General features: G+C 37.7%; 1 protein-coding gene across 1 annotated transcript in view; it reads left to right on the forward strand.

The window, feature by feature from the left end:
- Positions 1-11,554: 11,554 nt before the first annotated feature.
- The window catches only part of LOC145664863 (monocarboxylate transporter 9-like), a 319,458-nt gene continuing 308,812 nt past the window's right edge, over positions 11,555-22,200 (forward strand). The window contains exon 1 of the mRNA XM_081731891.1: positions 11,555-11,939. The gene's annotated coding sequence lies outside the window, so the exon portion shown is untranslated. The remainder of the gene's footprint in view (positions 11,940-22,200) is intronic.

Below are 22,200 nucleotides of genomic sequence, written 5' to 3' on the forward strand. Positions count from 1 at the left end.
AGATTTAAACTTGAATTTGTAAGTATGATTTGCATAAACATTAATAGAACAAATAATGACAAAATAGAAAGGGTACAGGAAAAGTTTTTGAAGTGTGTATAATTTCTTTACATTTGTTGTCCCGCGCAGCGTAGTCGCTAACGCTCTCGCCTTCGGTACAAGCAGTCCCGGGTTCGATTCCCAATGGGGGCACTCGATCGAAAAAGTGTAAAACGCTTTTTCAGGCCAGGCATCCTGAATGGGGTTTTCCTTATTCACATCAGACAAATGTCGGGATGGTATCGAACATATAGGTCCCAGGCCGCTTCCCTTTTCCCGGATAGTGTGCTCGCCGAGGGACGTCATCCCTCATATGTGACGGGCTAAATGGCCTTTGATGCCAAAACCCAGAAATCTAAATCCTATTTCCCTTGTATTTATATTAGTATTACTGTGACTATGATCGATTATTAGAGATCTAGATGTTTTGTCACGAAGGAGAACAGAAAGCCTTAAAATTTATATGCTCAATATTGGAAAACAAACTATATACCTACTAGGTTCAGGTTATAATTAATAACTCATTCAGAATACCAACTTACGAAATAAAAACAAACCAGTTGTGTACAAATAGTGCAAAACACTCACTTATAAATAATTTAATTTTTATTTTTATTAACAGAATAAAAGAGGATTGGGCTATAATAAAATTTTATTACTATCTATTTTGTATTAACGTTTAGAACAAATAGTTGGTACACGCTTCTATTTTATTAGACAAATCTAATCCTGATGATATATTTACTAGTATATTTTAGCATTAGACAAATCTAACCGTGATGACTATATTTACTAGTATATTTTAGCATTAGACAAATCTAATCCTGATGATTAGAGCTATTTTTTTAGTGCTTTCACTTTATTTTTGTTCTATTTTAATTTGCTTTACTTTATATGACTCTGCTTTCGCACTATGATATTGTACCTATGTACGGTATTCAACACTTAATTTCTTGCTTCATACCAATGTTGGGTACAAATGTAATACCTGAATATATACTTAATACCTGAAAATACTATGAGACTATGTAGCAATATTGGGGGAAAATTGTGAAATAGTATGAAACCTGAAAAGCGGATTTTAATATCGTAACATAATAAAGTTAATCTACTCAAATGGACTCCGTTTTGCCGTGTCCCCTCCCCCGCGTTGCAGGAACTTGTTATCCATTCATATAAGAATTTCACACTTTTTATTAGCATTGTTATATTAGTACAATTGACTAAAATATATACAGTATATATTTTTCAAACTCAGGGGAGCGATTGCCTCCTCTTGCTCTTCCCAAAAGACGCTCCTATCTGAAGCAAGAATTTTGAGTGTGTTCTGCTGGTATATTGAACGTGTATATATAGGGTGTTTAATAAGTAATGGTCATAAATTAAACCGTAGATAGTACACGCCAAAACTAACAAAAAAGTCTTAGTAAACATGTGTCCGGAAACGCTTCATAACGAATATAGGGACTGTCAAAAGCGTGGGAAAATGAAGTTTAGAGACGAATATCTCAAAAAGTATGAATCGGACAGAGGACGGTCCAATGAATGACTATCGAAGTCAAACTGCGCTATGCAGAAATACATGTTTGATAACTCTGCAATGCGTGCGCAATTGAGTCGCCAAAGAAACGGAGGGATTCCCGGAAAATTGTCCAAGGAAAGGGGGTTCGAGATGAACATCGAGGGCTAGTCTATCCACTAGTAATTCATAAGTCGTGGTACCAGGTCGAAAGCTCGAAAAGATACAAAGTGGCGGACAATGTTTACGTGCCGTGTGTGGTTGCATAACCAGCAGGAAATGAGAGGCAATCGAAGAAAGGTGCTGGTGCATGTTGTGAACTACATCAGAGCACATTCCTAAGACGAATGTACATGTAGAGAGTAGTCCTTTACTGTACCAATACCAAGGTAAAACAAACGATGCGCGAAAATGAATGGAATGGCCGAAAGGAACACTAATAGAACATGCAAGCCAGCAGGAAATACTGAATCGGGGTTGCAACAGACGTTGAGCTCACCTTGCGTGCATGATGTTGCGGGTTCAAATCCGTTGAAGTACCCACTGAATGCAGTGGCTCTGATCCCAGATTTTCCAAATCGTAGGTCCCATCCTTCAAAGCTCCTAAGCTCGTTTAAAGCAACAATAACTCAATCAATCGAGCGCCTGTAGGTTGTTCATTATTTGGTTTATCCCCTGTACGTATACGTAAAGAAAAAACTGTGCACGCAGTTTTTGTCAATCAGCTCGTAAACCAGGAAATATGGAATGGAAGAACACTACATTGTTTCGATTACAGACGTGAATTGGAAACACGCTTGCCTTTCCATGTTTGTTTATTATTTTGCCTGAAGGGTTCTGCTACAGGTCTACATGCTTTCGTGGTACCGGAGTAGTCGCTTGGGAGAAAGATTCTGAGTATAGTGGTTCGTTGTCTTCACTTGTCTTTCTCGCCTACAATGAAAATAGTAGTTCTGTGTGTTGAAGAGGTGTTAAATGCGCGTGCCTTTACATTGTTGTGGATGTACTTACTTCACCGTATTACGGGGAACAGTGCAACAGTGTTGCAAAGCCACGGAGATACTATTGTGCAGTGTTAATTAGTGCAATTAGTGTGTTGCTAAATTATTGTTTACCTTGCCATTGATACAATGTACAGTAATATTGAATATGCTGACATGCACTTTATGTACGGCAAAGCAAACGGGAATGCGGCAGAGGCCGCTAGGTTATATCGCGAGACTTTCCCTACGATACAGCAACCAGACCGAAGAACATTCATCAGAATACATCAGCGGCCACGAGAACATGGGAGCTTTACACATTGTTCCAGGCCGAGAAGGCCAAGGACAGTACGTACCCCTGAATTAGAAGAACGCGTGCTACAGGCAGTGGACGAAAACCCAGGAACGAGCACAAGACGTATGGGACTTGCCGAACGCGTATCCAATGCTCTAGTATGGCACATTCTCCATGAACAGCAGTTTTGCCCATACCATCTGCACCGTGTCCAACCTCTGACTCCCACAGATTTTCCGGCGAGCATGCAGTTTTGTCAGTGGCTTCGCAGACAAATTACTGGCAATCCTCATTTCACTGATGACGTCCTATTTACTGATGAAGCATAATTCACCCGGGATGGCATTGTAAATTTCCACAATTCTCATGTATGGGCCCCTGAGAATCCACGTTCAATAGTGGAGTTAGGACATCAGCGTAGGTTTTCCTTAAATGTGTGGGTAGGACTCTTAACTGATCAGCTCGTAGGACCATTCTTTCTTCCTAATGCATTAGCTGGGATCTCATATTTGCGATTTCTCCAACACGATTTGCCGCTTCTACTCGAAGATATACCTCTCGATAGGCGTCAGCGACTGTGGTTTATGCATGATAGAGCGCCAGCACATTTCTTTAACCGTTTCAGAGAACATTTACATGCCCGATTCGGATGAAAGTGGATAGGACGTGGGGGTCCTATTGCTTGGCCACCACGCTCCCCGGACTTAAATCCTTTAGATTTCTTTCTCTGGGGCCATGTGAAATCGCAATTTTATTCTGCCCCTGTTGCAACATTAGAAGACCTTCGAGAAAGAGTGGAACAATGTTGCGGACATATTCAACAGGATGCCGATATGTTATCACGAGTACGTGGATCTTTGCGTACGAGCATGCATTCGCATGAATGGACGACACTTCCAATATTTACTTTAATGATAGAGGTACGTTAATTTCTCATGCATTTCTTCTGTGGTTACACATCTGGGTATTTACTGTTTACCTTATGATTAATACTGTACACATTACCAACATGACGTTTCTGTTTGTTAATATGGACAAACACGACATGTCCATCATTTGTTGCTTGTTGTAATACATTTACGCGTTCAATATGCGGAATGTTTCAGATTCGCCTCCCACATACTCGAATGTTGGCATGCTTTTCCCATTGCAATCCAGTTTGCAGATATTCGTTACATTAACTGTTTAGCACATAATGCTTCATCAGTGCCTTGCATACCGTTTGATTTACCTAAGTGCTGCCACACTTGTACGTATGCATTAGTTGTCGGAATTCTTCCTGGAGCCATTTACAACGTACATCACCACACTTCGATTGCCTCTCTCATTTCCTGCTGGTCATGCAACCACACACGGCACGTAAACATTGTCCGCCACTTTGTATCTTTTCGAGCTTTCGACCTGGTACCAGCAATTATGAATTACTGGTGGATAGACTCGCCCTCGATGTTTATCTCGAGCCCCCTTTCCTTGGACAATTTTCCGGGAATCCCTCCGTTTCTTTGGGGAATCCCTTGCGCACGCATTGCAGAGTTATCAAACATGCATTTCTGCATAGCGCAGGTCTGACTTCGATAGTCATTCATTGGACCGCCCTCTGTCCGATTCATACTTTCTGAGATATGCATCTCTAAACTTCATTTTGCCATACTTTCGACAGCCCCTATCTCCGTTACGAAGCGTTTGCAGACACATGTTTACTAAGACTTTTTTGTTAGTTTTGGCATGTACTATCTAGGGTTTAATTTATGACCACTTCTTATTAAACACCCTGTATACATAAGCGCGGCTCCAAGGGGGGCTATAAGAGCTATAGCCCCCTTGACGGTCAGGTATACACTGGATAAAATGAGCTTCAATCTTGCTTTACAATGGTTAAAGCGGCAAACTATGGTTTAGCCCCAACCTTGATCATATCCTGGATCCGCCACTGTATATATATGCTATATCGGAAAAAATCGTATCGTTAAATAAGGAACTTTTCTCTAAGAAAAGATTTTCTATATGGGTTTCGAATTTACCTTGGATCACATACCACGAAAAATACTAGGAAAACCGAAGACTTGGTGCTATACCGGCGTTGAGGTTGCGTATTTTGTCAACAATGTAGAAAAAATCAGTATAGAATTCTCTTAAACTTCTTTAAGAGGAGAGGGAGAAGTGTGGCTCTGTGCATCACAAAACCAACTGAACTTAAAGGAAAAATGTAACTTTTGGGGTGAAAGTCGCCGTCACCGGCCTCCCCGTGAAACCGCCACTGGTTTTTCCCTAATCCCGCCAGTATATTCGAATACTGAATTCTGTATTTCCATATTAGCCTATTTACATTTATAAATAATGTATTTATTGCATACTGCATTCAATTACTATATGAGCCATGGATGATTTAAATTCCTGTAATTTGTATATCAATCTTCTTTTCTTTTCAATTAAAATTTATTCTTCTTCTAATGTCAGTGAGGAAAAGAAACAGTGATATTTGAAGGACAAATTAATTTAATTTCATGTCGAGCACGGGGAAACCACATGCTCTGGACACAAAGAAAATTCTTAGTGTCAACATCTGTTGCATGAGGTCCCAGCGCGTATCAGGTTGAAGTTGTTAGTGGCAAACGAATGTGCAATCCCACAAAATGTCACCCGATGTGGATATTTCAAATTTAGGGATGGTTAATAAAGAATAGCTTAAGATAAGTAAATTTCACACACTATGACAAACACATTGCACACACGTGAAACTAGACTTTCCTGAGATTGAAGGTTACAGAGAACGAAGGTAAATGGACAGTTCTTTTATATGTAATGACAAGATGTGTGAAATCAATGCAACGAAACTTCTGGATGTGATATCTTACATATTATGGCACTGGAGACGAGAAATGTCTCGTCTCGTCTCAGAAGTGAGACGAGAAGTGCCTTCGGAAATTCGGAAATGGAGTCGAGAAATTTCACTAGTCCCGTGGGGAGCACTAGATCATCCAAATTTTGGATCTCAAACACATGCTAAATAGTATACAACTCTTAAATTGACAAAATGATTGTAATTATATAATGAAGGACATTTGTCAACGTTTAAAGATACACAAGTCATTACTCAGTATTAGGGATAGCTAATTCCGGAATTTTTACTTTCCAGAATCCGGAAAGTAAAATCGGGAAAATTCCGGAATTCAGAAAAAATCTGGATTTCAGAAAAAAATCTGGAATTTTTCCGAAATCTGGAAAGTAAAATTTCCGATTCCGGAAAATAAATTTTCCAAAATCTGAATTCCGTAAAATTTTGTCCACCCTTACTCAATATACTTCAATAATAAATATTATTTAAATGCTGTTATATGAGAGCCTTCGTGACACGGAAAGATTCTAAGTTTGAAATGAAATTAAATTTTAAAAAAAATCAGGACACAAATTTTATACATAAACTTACAAGATGAGACGAGGCAATGACACTTTTCGGGAATTGAGACGAGGTGAGACTTAACATGAAATTTACGGGGGGGGGGGATCTTATTTTTCGTTTCTTGGGTAACACTAATTTATACATAATAGAATAGAAAATATTATTATTTACAATAGTATTAGCGTATATCTGTCTCTTTTTTTTTTTAACAAAGGGTGAGATATTAATTGGGAAACGGTAGGTTAGCCGACTAGATTCGGGAGCAACTGACTTGGCGGGTTATTCGCTCTGGAACCTATCACAGTCATCCTTCAACAGGTTATCATAATGTGCGGAGTTCAAATGAAGTTATTATTTTACTGCATTCCTGCAACTAGACGTGGCATATTGGGATGCTTTAAAAATAATAATAATAATAATAATAATAATAATAATAATAATAATAATAATAATAATAATAATAATAATAATAATAATAATAATAATAATAGGACGATATAGTCGTAAGCGTCAAGTGGTACACTAATAGGATCTTAAGACTGTCTATAAAATGTATAATTATGTTAAAAACGAGGCTGAACAGAAAACTGCCGATCACGGCGTTGTCACATTTAATAATCGTAGCTACCTGTGGTGTAAGTTTACGGACGGTGTACAGAATTGTGAGCACCCTGGCTTTGGTCCTGATCACGCGTTATTATTATTAAATTTACTATTATTTCCGGTTTTAATACTGACTTCCCGAGAGCAAAAACGAAATGAAAAATGAAATGAAATCTTTGAGTTTTACGTCCCACGGTTATGCCGGTTAGGCTAAAGGAGACGGTGATTATGAGAGATGAGTGAAATGGTGGAATGAAGAAAGTGGGAGGAAACGGGAGAACCCCGAGAAAACCCACGAGCACGGTGTTTGTCCACCACAAAGTTCACTTGGCGGGGGCTGGGATCGAACCCGGGACCCCAAGCACCAGAGGTGAACGCTCTACCACTGAGCCACCGCGCCCCCCACAGAGCAAAAACGCTAAGTGTTTGAAGGTGCTGGTTTTTGCAATCGATTCAGTATCTAAACAACAGGTTTTGTCTTCCCCATTAACCCTTGTTTAAACCGGAAGTGATTCAAATTAACCATTTCTGGTTTCAAAGTTTATCGACATTGAATGGAAAAGGTAACAGAGAGCAAGAAGTGTTTTTTAAATGCTTCAATGTCTCAAGACAACATACAATGACTGTCTAGAATACTCTACCAAATCGGAAGTGAGTGAAATTCATTACTACTTCCGGTTTCAATACTGATTTTCATACGAGCTCCTCCGTGGCTAAGCGGTTAGCGTGGCGCGGGAGACCCGGGTTCGATTCCCGGCGGGAGTTCATGTGGTTCGGATTCCACGTTAATCAGTAGGCCCACGTCTCATATAGCCTACCTGCTGAACGGGACGTTAAACTCAAAATCAAGTCAACTGATTTTCATAGGACAAAAAAGGGAAGAGATATCGATTTTTTTTTCAATTGGTTCAACTTCCCAAGAATAGGTTACGCATTCTGCATTAATCGTGCATTTAAACCGGAAATTGTTAAATTAGCTACTTTCGGTTTAAGCGTGTATCGCAAAAGGACGAAAACGGTTACAGATAGCAAAAAGCAGTCACCGTCTCAAGGCAACATACCACAACTACCCAGGACACTCTACCGAAATCGAAAGTGGTTCAAATTTACTGTTACTTCCGATTTCAATACTGATTTCCTTAGAGCAAAAATGGTCCCCGCTATCAAGGTGCGGTTTACCGCAATGGATTCAACGTTTACAGAATAGGTTCCATCTGCTCCGTTAACCCTCTGTTCAAACCGGAAGTAGTTAAAATTAGCTATTTCCAGTTTCAACATTTATCGGCATAGAACGAAAACGGTAACAGATACCAAGAAGCCGTTCTTTGTAAACGATTCAACGTTTCAAGACAACATATTATGACATTGAAGAACACTGCCGAAATCCAAAGTGATTCAAATTGACTATTATTTCCAGTTTCGATAGTAGCCTAATTTCTGTAAACAGAAACGATAAATACTATCAAGATGCGGTTATCGGTTAAAATAAACGATTTTTAATTTCAACCTTTATCGCCATAGAACAAAGATAGCAAAATGGATAGCGAGTAATGGCTTCTTACTATGGATTCAGCGTTCGAGGAACAGGTTCTATCTTTGATCTTATTATTATTACTCTATTGCAACCAGTACTTAGAGATGCGCTACTTCAAGTTTGAGCATTGAATTCATATAGTTTGGAAGTCTTCGTTTCACACTGTTTAACGATATTTAATTGTTTCATTTTTAAATTATTGTAACCGAAGTGAGCGTTAATGAGGCGAACATTTGTCTAATTATTTTAAATAAAAAGTCCAAATATCTAATTTCATGTCTCTAACCTTAAGTGTCTTCATCCCGGCGAAATTAAAATACCGCTAATTTTACAGTAATTATGTGATATCTTCAAATAGATAAAAGATAATCGAAATGTGGAACAAGAGCGCCCTAGACAATATTATTTTACATGAGAAACCGTTATCACGACTCACTTATCTGCTTTCGATTTCGAGCCATTTTGAAAATCGGCATTTATTTTCGCGTTTCTAAACAGCTGAAAACGGAAAGCCACTAGGTGACTTGTGATAACGGTACCTCACGCAAAATAATATTGTCTAGGGCGCTCTTGTTCCATATTTCAATACTCTTTTATCTATTTGAAGATATCACATAATTACTGTAAAATTAGCGGTATTTTAATTTCGCCGGGATGAAGACTTTTAAGAGATTCCGAGATATGAACATCTTATTACAATAATTGTAATTTCCACCCTTTGTCCTTCGTATCTCTTTTTCCCTAATATTTAATTATTTAAAAAAACGTGTCTAATTATATAAAATGTTAGGTTAGCTATATAAAATGTTTAAAATGTTAGGTTTATATGTTTGTGGCCTATCCTTTCGACAGTGAGTTCTCAGAAACCACAGGCTCTAAAAAGATGCCGTTTTCACTAATCGATTGCAAATTTTGTGTAGATTGTTCAGTTCTAATTAAATATTTAAAGAAACGTGGCCGTTATTTCTTTATTACATTTTCAGGGGTATACTGGAAGGGTTGATTTTTTAAAGAAAAAAACATTATATCCTATGAGTTATACATTCCAACACAACATAGTTGTATAAAGGGGTTGTATATCTCACGCGTTTGTTTCATGGGCAAAGTAAAACGAAGGAAAACCATTTCTTCAGTCTAAGATGAATCTTTATTGTTTGGAATGTTTTGCCCAATGAACACTATATATATATATCACATTTTAATTCATTGTGTGTGTAATTTATTTGCTTATTACATACGTACTGCATGCAAGAAGAAAGAAAATAGTGATCATAAACGAATTAGGAACTCCAACCGAAAGTACGCTCAAATTTTGCAAACGGTGCGAGATATTAAAATATAATCGAAAAGAAAAATGCCCCATTTATGGTACCCCTTGCCGATTTTTATCAAGACGTCTTTAATTTGTGTCTCTAAAGGGACATGTGTAGATATTGTGAGGAATGACAAGCATTCATATTCATATATGAATGATGATGCGTTGTGTAGAGAGCGCAGGTTCTGCTAGTTTTAAATGAAAAGTCCATATACCAAATTATATGTTTCTAACCTTCGAGACGTGGACATTTTAAGATAATAATTGCCATCTCTCTTTCCCCTTCTTCCTCGCGAATTTCCAAAAAATCTTTCTTAGTAGGGCCTTGCACAAATCCTAAACCCTGTCCCAATTTCAAGTTTCTAGCCTAAGCAATTTGGCTACTTCAATACTCTTTTATCTATTTGAAGATATCACATAATTACTGTAAAATTAGCGGTATTTTAATTTCGCCGGGATGAAGACTTTTAAGAGATTCCGAGATATGAACATCTTATTACAATAATTGTAATAACCACCCTTTGTCCTTCGTATCTCTTTTTCCCTAATATTTAATTATTTAAAAAAACGTGTCTAATTATATAAAATGTTAGGTTAGCTATATAAAATGTTTAAAATGTTAGGTTTATATGTTTGTGGCCTATCCTAAGCAATTTGGCCTGAGCATTGATTAGTCAGTCAGTCAGTCTGGACTTATATAGAGATTATTATGGAAATAGGATGGCTGGAACATTTCTCTGGAACAGGGCCATAACTTGTGGGGGGAAGGGGCAACTACCTCCCAGGGAAGCTCCCCGCCGTTCGATGGGTGCCCACTTTAAGACGAAATTTTCTTACTCCAGATATGAAATTATAAATGAAGCATCAAACAGGTTCACTTCATTATATAAACAAAACTGAACACAAAAGGTAAATAAATCAAAAATGAGTCTTGAGCCCATTTCAGTAAAAAATGTCTACCATTAGGGGTCCTAAAAATAATATTTATTCGTATGGCTTTGAGATTTGTCAATATTGTTCTCTTAATTAATTTGTCATGTATGGAACGCGCCCAGGGGCGTAACTAACGGCCCCGCAGACCTTGCCGTGCAGGAGGGTCCACAAACTCCGGGAGGTCCACAAGGAGTAAGAGAAAGACGGAAAGAAGAGGTCTATTTTAAATTTTTTCTAGGGGGCCCAAATATTAATGCTTGCTCCCCCCAGAAAAAAACCTAAGTTACGGCGCTGCTCTGCAGCCCCTCACCCTATTAGTTGCAAGAAATGTCCATACATTTTGATTTGTAAAAATGGCAACCTGAGGAAAGTCCCGAATTCGATTCCCGGTGAATGAGCATTGGAATTTGGAAGCATTACGGTGGTTCGATTCACGTCTCATATAGCCTGAAAAGGGGTTCTAGATTTCAGCAACGATGATAATTGATTTACGTATTTGAATATATAGCAAAAATAAATTTAAAAAATAAATCTACCTATATGCATAACAACCCGGTCTGACGAGAAATACAATTAGTTCGTAAGTTAAGCGGTAGATGGCGTTAGTGTGATTGAATTGCTTCGTAAATTTCCCTCTACTGCCGACGAGAATTTCCCTTCCTTTCTCTTCAAAGCATATATTGCCAATAAAAATTATAGAATAAATAATTCGCGTTTCTGTGAATTTACTCATAGAAAATAGAAGTCATTAATTTAGATGCTACGTTACTTTTGAAGGTAACATAATTTACAGAGGATTGAACTTGATAATTTCACCAAAAATGGATATGTATACAAGAGCAAGAGACAGACTGTCAATATTTATGAAACACCGAATCAGCTGTTCTAGTGGCGACGCGCGCATCCATCACATCTTCCCCCCTTCCCTTCGCCTTCACTCGCATCCAACTCGCATCGACCGGGCGAGCGAAGTGCGTGTGGGTTTGTTTGTGTTTTGACATTTCGAGAAGCGGTGATACTATTTGTAAAATGCATCTACGTGTCAGCGTGAAATGAATAAAAGTACACCATTCTAGAATGTCCTTGTTATGATTATTTGGTGATTTACGGAAACGTGTGAACAAAATTCATAAGCACAGACGAAGAAATTGTATAATCTATCTGTTTTCTTGGGTTTCCTGTATTTGTTATTTTCCCTAGGCAGACAGTTACATAATTTTGTGACTTGTTAGAAATTAAAGCTCGGAGAAGTCAGAGTGAATCCTTTCGTCAAAAGATGCGGTTGCCATCGTTATTTTGCTAACGGACATTTCTAAAGGTATGTCAATAAAATATATATATCTTTTTTAAATATTATTTCAAAATTTGCTGGCCATTTTTTGTACATAAATTACCAATTATAAGTTACAAAAGAGAAATTTAAAAAAAAAAATATGTGAATATCACGCCTTACGATAATTTACCCTTGCACTTCAGTTGCTATTAGTACGAGTAGCTAGTGACGTTAATATAAATTTGAAGTGTATAGGCTGTATCACTTAAATCTGTAGAGTTTTCCATATGAGGCAAATCATTGTACTGTATTGGGCAACCCTCACTGATGTTAGACATTTTAGTTATATACTCCCTTGCACTAAGTACGGGAGACTATAGAGAGCGGCGGAGACACACGATATTGTGTTTTTATTAAAAGGAAAAAAAAACTGTCCTGCAGTACAGTAGCACCCGTGAGAAGACTTAAGTAACAGTCTTAGCGGAAATTTCAGTTTGGAAACTCTGCCGTTTAAGTAATGCATTATATCTCCACGGAAGATTATACTAAAAAGTATATTTTGCTGTTATGAATTTCTTTGATTAGCCTAGTTGTTTAGCAGTAAAAAAAAGATCATTTAATTGACAGGAACCAGATATCTAACCAGGGGTATCATTTGGGGAGGGCATAGGGAAATTGCCCCCTCCCCTCTGAGTTTGATGTCTGTACTTTTTATCGAATGTATACAAGGGCGCCCATGTTGTGGTTTCCAAGGGGGGCAAGTATAAGCCACGTTTCAAATATTGTTTTAAATTTTGCTGTAACTAATGTAAAAATTCTATTAGGTTTTCGATATTCGCAAGTACAATTTCTCTAGGAGGGGCAAGCGCCCGCCTTGCCCCCCTAATGGACGCCCTTGAATGTATACTAACATAATAATAATAATAAAAACTTGAAATTCTTACGTCGGTAGGGCATCTAGGTCTCTTGTCAAAATATGAACTGACGCTGCTGTTTCTAAGCAGGAGATTTAGCCTAGTCTAGGCTAAAATTTATCTGCTTGAAGCAGTGGCGGCTCCTGACGGAAGTCCATAGGCAAAAATTAGCTTTATTACTTCAAATTGAGGGAAGAAACTTTCACTTATATAATGCATGGAAGATACGATGCTGCTCCATAAATGTTATATTTTTCCTTAGAAAGATTGCTACTAATGTCTGTGGACCAGGGTCCTCATTTCACATCATTTACCAAACAATGCGATCGACTGGTTGCTCAACTCAAAGATGAGTCCGTGAAAAATGTTGCAAAGGATAGATGAACACAAAATGCAGGCGTCACTGACGTTATGTCTTACAAATTAATGTCGTAATCGTAAACTGAAGTGGCCCAAAAGTAGGTATACAGTACCGTACTGATAAGCTCATTGCATTTTGTATCATTTCTTATTGTTATCCATCAGGTAAACTTAGTTTCTTTATTATTTGTTCTTAACGTCTTTTTACTTACATCTTAAGCTCGGAAGGGCCGAAGCAAATAAACCCATAAACTAGAATGTTATACTTGATCAATGCAGGGGTATAGACCTACTTTTGGGTCATCCTGTAGAATATGTAGCTTTGTGAATAGATGTAATCAGTGATAATTTCAAGGGGTGACCCACAAGGAAATACGTATGCGTCCTTGGTGCTATCTCCGATCGTGCTAAATATTGATAACCAATATGTTAGTTCTTCGTATATTAAACTCCCCTCCCGCTCCCCCATTCAATGAGGGATAATCTGAAATCTTCACTGAGTGTAATAATGAGCAGAGAAATGTGCTATAAAGCATAGCTGGTTTGGAGGATGGATAGGCAGTTCATGCTTGATATGTAGGTAGCGATAAGACATTCTGAATTCCGTCTCAATATTTTTCGGGTTGTTAGCAAAATTTAAACAAATCAGTTTGGTTTGACTCCATGTAGGCGTAAATGAACATGGTGACAGTGTTCGAAGTAGAAAAAAAAGCAGAGGCGGTATGTTTTATGACGATTTTGACTCGACGTAGGGTCTACCGGCTATCTAAATGTTGAAATACAGCGAGAGTATGTTGCCTAAAGGATTGCATTTCTATTCACATAATGACTAAAAACATTGGAGAGCTTCTCTGTAGTTAACAGGGGGAAGGAACATGGAGAGACTTTGATCCCCCGCCAACAACTTTCTAAAAAAAAGTTTTAAAAAATCCCCGTATGTTGTATCAGGCCCGTATCCACAGGTATCTAGGGGAACCGGGCCCCCTAAATTTTTACAAGCTCCCCTAAAATTTTCTTGCAAATGAACTATAGGTAGGCTTACAAATGAACTATAATATGGTTGGATCCCCCCCCCCCTACATTTTGAGGCTGGCTACCGGCCTGTGTTGTATTACATAGAATTATACATGAAAATGCTCAAAACCCGAATGAGGATATAAACTATTTCCTGTGAGAAAACTCCTGGACCCCCTCTCGACTGTGGGGTGTTCCCAAGCATGTTATAAAATAGAGGATCTGCCCTTACAACAAAATCTTGAAGCCATACGTCACAGTTTCCCCACCCCTACTCTACCCACTCCGCCCAATAGGATCGCAATGTTTTGAGCCAACAATCATGGCGGAAACGAAAATGTCCAATCAGACTATGGCAGAAATGAGAGTAGCCAATCAGACGTGCCGATGCTCGGTTGTTTTTTTTTGGCTTCATCGATTTAATAGGATGAAGATACATATGGGCAGATCCTCTATTTATAACATCCTTGAGTGTTCCAAACCCCTAGAAGGTCCGCCCCTACAGCAGGCAATCCTTCAATCCGCCCATGCTCAAAACACAGCATTTATATGCATTAAAGCAAGAAGACACAAACATACATAAGAAAGAAGCAATTCAATTTGGCAAACAAAATGTAAACTATACTAGCTTCTTTGAAGACACATCATTTTAAAAACAAAAAGTTGGAAAAAGGTAACAAAAATGTCGGTGTTGTGAACTTAGATATTATTTCTATATAAGAAATAATCTTTTCACGCGCAAAGCTATTCGTCAATTATTATGTATAAAAATTGATTTGTTAAAGGTATCTACTTTCCAGTGACGCAGTGGCGTAGCACACTTTTGCGCGCCCCCCCCCCCGCAAAGTATAGAGAAGGGGTCCTAGTTATAAAGCCGATAGAAGTAAGATTGAAGTTCTACTTCTTTAAATCTTTATTCATAGCAAGAGTTCGGGGCCCCCTATACATCGGGCCCCCCGCACTGCGGGGGTTGCGGGGGCAGCTGCTACGCCACTGCAGTGACAGTATGTCTTAATCACTGAAAAAACAGAAGCGGTATGCCTCCATCACTGAAAACCCAGAGGCGGTATGGCATACCACCGCATACTCGCACTTCGACCACTGAATGGTGATCAGTTTTTTTTTAATGTAGATGTAACTAATATATACTACTTTTTGAAAGAAGTTTAATATCTAATGAACTGATTTTAACAGATAATAATACCTCTAAAAAAAAGTAGGCCTAATAAGGTGGAAATAACAAATAATGTTAGCTTCATAACCATGTAATTTCTACAAAGGAAACAGTGACCATAGTATGATGTGTATTGACACATCTAATAAGCATTTTCCTCTGGGTATTTTAAGTATTATTTACAGGAAGTAGCACTAACCCTTGCGCCTTTGACACCCTAACTCTGTTTGCTACTTAGCTGCTTCCGCTCGTTCTCGTAATGACTCTTGTCTCGTATCGCTGTTTATATATATATATATATATATATATATATATATATATATATATATATATATATATATATATATATATATATATATATATATATATATATATATATATATAGTTTGTCCCACAATTATGCACCGAGACTACGGGAGCTCGTGACGATGAAATGGGTAATAATTCTAGAATTACAAGAAGAAACGGGAGATCTACAAGAAAATCCACGCACACAGTGTTTTTCCACTACAAATCCCGTATAGCGGGAACTGAGATCAAACCAGGGATCCTATGCGTCAGAGGTGAGTGCCGTACCACTGAGCATCATGGCCTATAGTATCATATAATAGGCAACCCTGTATACCAGCCTTGCCCACGAGACGCCATTTGGGGTAATCCGTCTCGAAAACTGTATATTTTCTATTGGAAGCCCTATTTTATATATATATATATATATATATATATATATAATATATTCGCCTTCAAAATAGGCTCCTTAAGAACAAACCTGTTCCACCGCCCCTACCATTGCTGAAAACAGCGCTGGAAGTCCTGTTTTGTTATGTTCCGAATTCCAGCCGTCGCGTTGGTTTGGATGTCTTTTACGCTGCCAAAACGGTTACCTTCGATCTTGGGTCCAGCCTCCCTACTTACCGGATTTAGCACCAGCGGAATTCTGGCACTTCCCTAAGATTAAAAAGCGCCTTAAAGGTAACCGTTTGGTTCCGTAGAAGTCATTTGAACCAACCCGACAGCTGAAGTTCGAAACATACCGAAATAGGACTTTCAGCGCTGTTTCCAGCAATGGTAGGGGCGATGGAACAAGTATGTTTGTTTTCAAGGAGCCTATTTTGAATGCGATTTAAGTGAATGTGTGCCTATATTGTGGTAATAAATAGTTACCAAGAAATTCCGGGAACTTTTTGACTGTCCCTCGTGTATATATATTCCACGTAGCCAGCCTGATTTCTTAGAGGAGGCAGATATGAATACTGAGGGGGCAATGACAAAGCCATCAAAGAACATCATAAAATTGTATATTTATTTTAGAAACACACGTGCGGTAAGGGCTATTTTGTAGTACTATTTTACATATTAATTTCTCGTAAGCCTTTACTGGAGCTTTTTTTTTTTTCTATTAACGCCTAAAAGTGATGAGATAAAAATTCTAGTCCCTATTTTTTTTTTTAACATTAGAACAAAATTATATTACAGCAACTTTAGATTATATCAATACAAAATAGAAGTATATGTTTTATTCAACGCATGCACTCAGTTTTCTATCTTCCAAAATAAGCGAGACACTACAGTTTATTTATATTAACAACTAAGGTTGTGGACTATTATACTAGTGTTTGGAACTGCACTTGATATCCTTGGACGCATGTCATAGTTGCAATAATAGGATACGATTTGAAACTCTTAAGATGGGTAAAGGCAATGGAAGATGTTTGATGCATCTAGCAAAGAAACATAGAATTTTACACAGAAATGAGTAGAATTCACAAAGTTGAATTTAATTTGGTAAATATAATTAAAAGAATTTCACTGGTTTTGAGTAAGTTTGAAAATTCTCTTCAGCTTAATTTTTTAGAGGGGACAGAAACAATTTAGGTGGGGCAGTGCTCCCTCTAGCCCCTCCCTAGCTACGGGCCTGTAGCCCCAGTTCGCGTTTAGCGTTGTAATTGGCTTCCTGTCAGTGACATCTTGTGGAGGAACTTTTCCATCGTAAAATAGTATACCAACCAAGGATCTTATAAAATAGAGGATCTGTCCATATGTATCTTCATCCTATTAAATAATGAAGCCAAAAAACAACCGAGCATCGGCACGTCTGGTTGGCTACTTTCTTTTCCGCCATGTTTGTTGGCTCAAAACATTGTGATCCTATTGGGTGGAGTGGGCAGAGTAGGGGTGGCAAAACTGTGACGTATGGCTTCAAGATTTTGTTGTAAGGGCAGATCCACTATTTTATAAGATCCTTGATACCAACTAGCGTAATTGCGTATGCAGTATTTCACTTGTTCTCTTGAACGATACCTCGCGATACCCAAGGATGTTATAAAATAGAGGATCTGCCCATATTTATCTCCATCCTATTAGGCAACCGAATGACTGCCATATATGTTGGCTCAAAACATTGCGATCTCCATATGTAGACATGTAGTGTGTCTGTCGTTTATTTTTATTCAAATCTTTGCTTCATATTTATTTGTACAATGGTTACGTGCTGCACGTATCGGTATTTTACTCGAAATAACCTTTCACAGGTAAGAAAATCACGAATCATAGGAAACGTATGGTTTCACGGTTTTGTGTTATGGGCAGATCCTCTATTTTATAACATCTTTGGCGATACCTCCACAACGTCACCGACCGCAAACACTAGTGCAAATCCCGGAGGGAATGAGGGGGACATGTCCCCTTCAATCATGGAACTGAGGAGGAATGTCCCCCCAAATAATTCGATTTGAAATGTGTTTTGGGGGGAGAAATTTGATGATTTTTGTCCGATTGCCACAAAGTAACGTGAGGTGAAATTGATGTCTCCCAGAATAAGCTTCAAATCTACCCGTCTCCCAACGTTGAAGACAACTCTGCTTGTCCCCATTGTTTTTCAACTTCATAAATATTTTGGACATCTCAAAAAAATATGGGAACGGTCTTATCCTTCCCCCGTCCCTTCCAGTGTTGAAGACATATTTGAGCCACTGACCGCAAAGTATCCTGGGAAAAATGAGAGCAGAAAGGCTGAATCGAGAGTCCCCTGAATTACACTATGTTGCAACGTCCAGATAAAGAACCATAGAGTAGATCTACCAGTCCCTCAAATAGTTACATCGATTCTTTCCAGATAGCAGCTAAAGTCGATAGTTGTTGACACTGACACCACCTATTATCTTAACAATCGGTGAAACTGCTTGATGGATTGGTAGAGTATGCTAATGGTTCCAAGTTAACGTACGACGTTGCCACATAGTATACCGTTATATTATTTTCGCTTTATTTTGTCCTTAAAAAATAGCGCTGTGTTGTCCGTGGGCGCAGGGTGCGAATTACCGGGGGGATTTTCCCCCTCACATTTTGTTCCCCCAAAGAAATGAAATGAAGTATTCCCACCGGGGATGCTTGCTTTTCACCCCAAACCATGTTTAGTATAACGCCAAATTTCACTGATTTTTGTAATTTCTTGTAAGTTACTCTGCTAATTATATTTCTCATAGTGAATCAACTCAGCTGTAACCTAACAGTAAAGTAATTGTATGTGTTGATTTCCTGAGCTCTGTCATGGAATCGATATTTGAATATATATATATATATATATATGGAGAGCGCAGCATTAGCGGTAAATAGAAGCGCAAGCTCGAAATTTAAATTAAGAGTTTTTAAATACGGATTTGGCCTTCCATTTGACCTTGATGCCAGAAATCGGGACCAGCAACAATCCATTTCTCGTATGATAGGCTAATACGTATATATATATAAAAAAGAAAAGAAATAAAATAAGAGAAAAGAAAGTAAAGAAAAGAAAGAAAGAAGGAAAAGTAAATCCGGTTTAATTGATAATTTTAGTGGTTTTCGTAGTACTGAAGTAGGTTTTCTTTCGCAAGGCTCTGTGTAGATTTCAATATGAGCGGAAAAACTAACATACCGGTATGCTTGTAAAAATGGCTAACACTCGGGCCGAATTACTAAGTAAATAAACCTTAAAAAGCTACGAGCACGAGAGTGAGTACAACATTTAAACGCGTTCAGAAAGGTTAGATGTAGTATGTGCATGTCAAACAATATATATATATATATATATATATATATAGTTGACTGAGTTTAACGTCCCTTTCAGCAGCGAGGCTATATGAGACAGGTCCTACTGATTAACGTTCCGCCGGAAATCGAACCCGGGTCTCCCACATCAAAAGCGCAAGCGCTAACGGCTTAGCTACGAAGAAGCTATACATAATTGTCAGTAAATTTATTGAATTTAAAAATCCCTTATTTCAGATGTCACATTATATTTATGTGTGGATGGAGGTGGGAGGTAAGGCATTATTGTGTCATTTTGAACTATTGCACCTCCAGACTCTACGTCCTGTTGGCTTAATTTTATCCCCCCCCCAATGTAAATTATGTAATTCGCACACTGCGTGGGCGCCATTTTTAGAGCATATATGTAGCAAATATATGTACTTTTCATAATATCTTGCTCAAGGGCGGGGGTCAAAACCCAGAAACTACCCTTCTGTACACCACTGGAGTAGAGACTTAATGGAATCTGTCTTGAAGCACAGAATCCGTATCAAAAACCTATTTCTCGCTGTCTCTTACATTTTTATTCTCTGATACCTTTCGACACATGGACGGACCTATTTGTTCTATAAATTTTCCCATAGCAACGCATAATTTGCAAATATCTATCTATTAAAATGCTACAATAGCAACTAAAAGCGCCTGAGCTCCAACCTATAACCTTAGCTTTCAAATTTTTCAGTTACGGTTATGTGTGATTTCACGTTTAACAGAGACAAACATTTTAAGTATTTGTACTTTAAATAGTCTAAATTAGTTAACTATATTTTTTTTATAAAGTTTATGATATAAAATTATTGTTCAAAGCCTTTGTATTTTAATAACCCTTCTCTAAAATCAATGCATGTGAATTGTGCTTCCATCTTCCGAATTCTTTTAAACTATGGTATATGTTGAGGACGTTTATATGTTTGTGGTCAATCCTTTCGACAATGAGATCTCGAAAACTACAGGCTCTAGAAAGATGCCGTTTTCACTGATCGATTACAAATTTTGTGTAGATTGTTCAGTTCTAACTGAATATTAAAAAAATGGTCGTTATTTCGTTATTATATGTTTTAGGAGTACACTGGAATTATAGAAATTTAAAAAAGTGAAGCACCATATCCTACGAGTTATACATTCCAACACCACACATTTGTATAAGAGGTCAGTACATCTCTCCGGCGTTTCTTTCATGGTCAGATGATAGTGAAAAATTAAGGATAACTATTTCTCCAGTCTAAGTTGAATATTTATTGTTTGGAGTGTTTTGTCTAATGAACACCATATCACTGACATAATTAATTGTGTGTGTAATGTATTTGCTTATTACATACTGCACACAAGAAGAAAGAAAACAGTGATTATACATGAATTAGAAACTCCAGCTGGAATTAGGCTCAAATCTTGAAAACGGTGCGAGATACTGGAGAAATAATCGAAAAAAATCTCCCCTGCTCTTCCCGATTTTTATCAAGACGTCTTTCACTTGTGTCTGTAAAAGGACATGTACAGATGTTGTGAGGAATGACAAGGAGATTCATGTTCGTATGTGAATGATGCGCTGTGTAGAGAGCGCAAGTTCAGCATGAAAAACGTAAAATAGCTCGAATGTTATTTCAAGAGACTTCAAGAAATCGATCAATCTTACTGATAATCCTGCAGTTTCTCCTTGAACATATCACTCATAGGGGTGGCTTTAGGATTTTAATTTTGGGTAGCCCCACTCCTTTGCTTATGGATAGATATGCAGATTTGATTGATTAATGACAGTAGGAAATTACTTTTACAGTAGTGGTTGATGCTATTTGTTAAACAATTATCTATCATTAATATAAATAGTGGAAAATATATGTATTCTTTATTGTATCTTTTATCATTTATATATTTTTCAAAATTTTTGGGTAGGCCTACCGGGCCTACCCGCTATAGCCGCCATTGATCACTCATTATAGCAATGGAAAGATTACCAAAAAAGAAAAAATGGAGGGAAAAAAAGAAAAACGAAACAAAAGTGACTGTGCAAAGTCAGTACACAGCGAAAAGGAAAGTGATGTTCAACGTTCAATCAAATGAATGATAAAACACAAACCAAGCCATGTGTTGACACAACAATTCTCTATGACTTATATATACTTTTATTATCCGGAGATTTAGTTTATCTGTTTAGAACAAAGTCCTTTTTTTATTTTTATTTTTTTAATGTTGTAACTTGCAAGTTTTTCTTTTCTCGTATCAGTTTCAATGTACTTTTTTCAAAAATTGTTTTTGTCACGTTGACGCATTCTCTGATAACTAATTTTTACTCATTGCAAGTCCATAACAACTTGCTATAAACAATGGAATATTTCAAGCTTCTTATCTAAGTACAAATGATTATATACAGGTTCTCGCAAGAACGTGAAAAGGGAAATATCACAAGGAATGAATATTGCTGAAATACGCCCAGTTACTGAGTTTCATCAGTAGAAAAAGTTGGACAGTACAATTTCACCAATAGAAAAAGTTGGCATCCAGGTCCCAGTTACTAGATTGTCCTTATCCACAAGTTGAGAAAGAGCTCTTCCAACAGAGATAGATACTTTCCGAGACTAGAAACCACTTTTAAGACACAATTTTGAGACGAGACAGTCTCAAATCTTGTCACAAACTTAACCCTAGCGGTCATAGGTACTGGGGTAAATTATGTTTACATTCTACAGAAGATTGATTTGTATGGGACCAAACTAGGACCGCCACTGGTATCTCCGGAATGATGCATCCACTGTCGTGACCAATAAAAGTCTAAAGTTGT

The sequence above is a fragment of the Thermobia domestica genome, chromosome 11 (assembly GCF_964235325.1).
Source record: "Thermobia domestica chromosome 11, izTheDome1.hap1.1, whole genome shotgun sequence".
NCBI lineage: Eukaryota > Metazoa > Arthropoda > Insecta > Zygentoma > Lepismatidae > Thermobia > Thermobia domestica.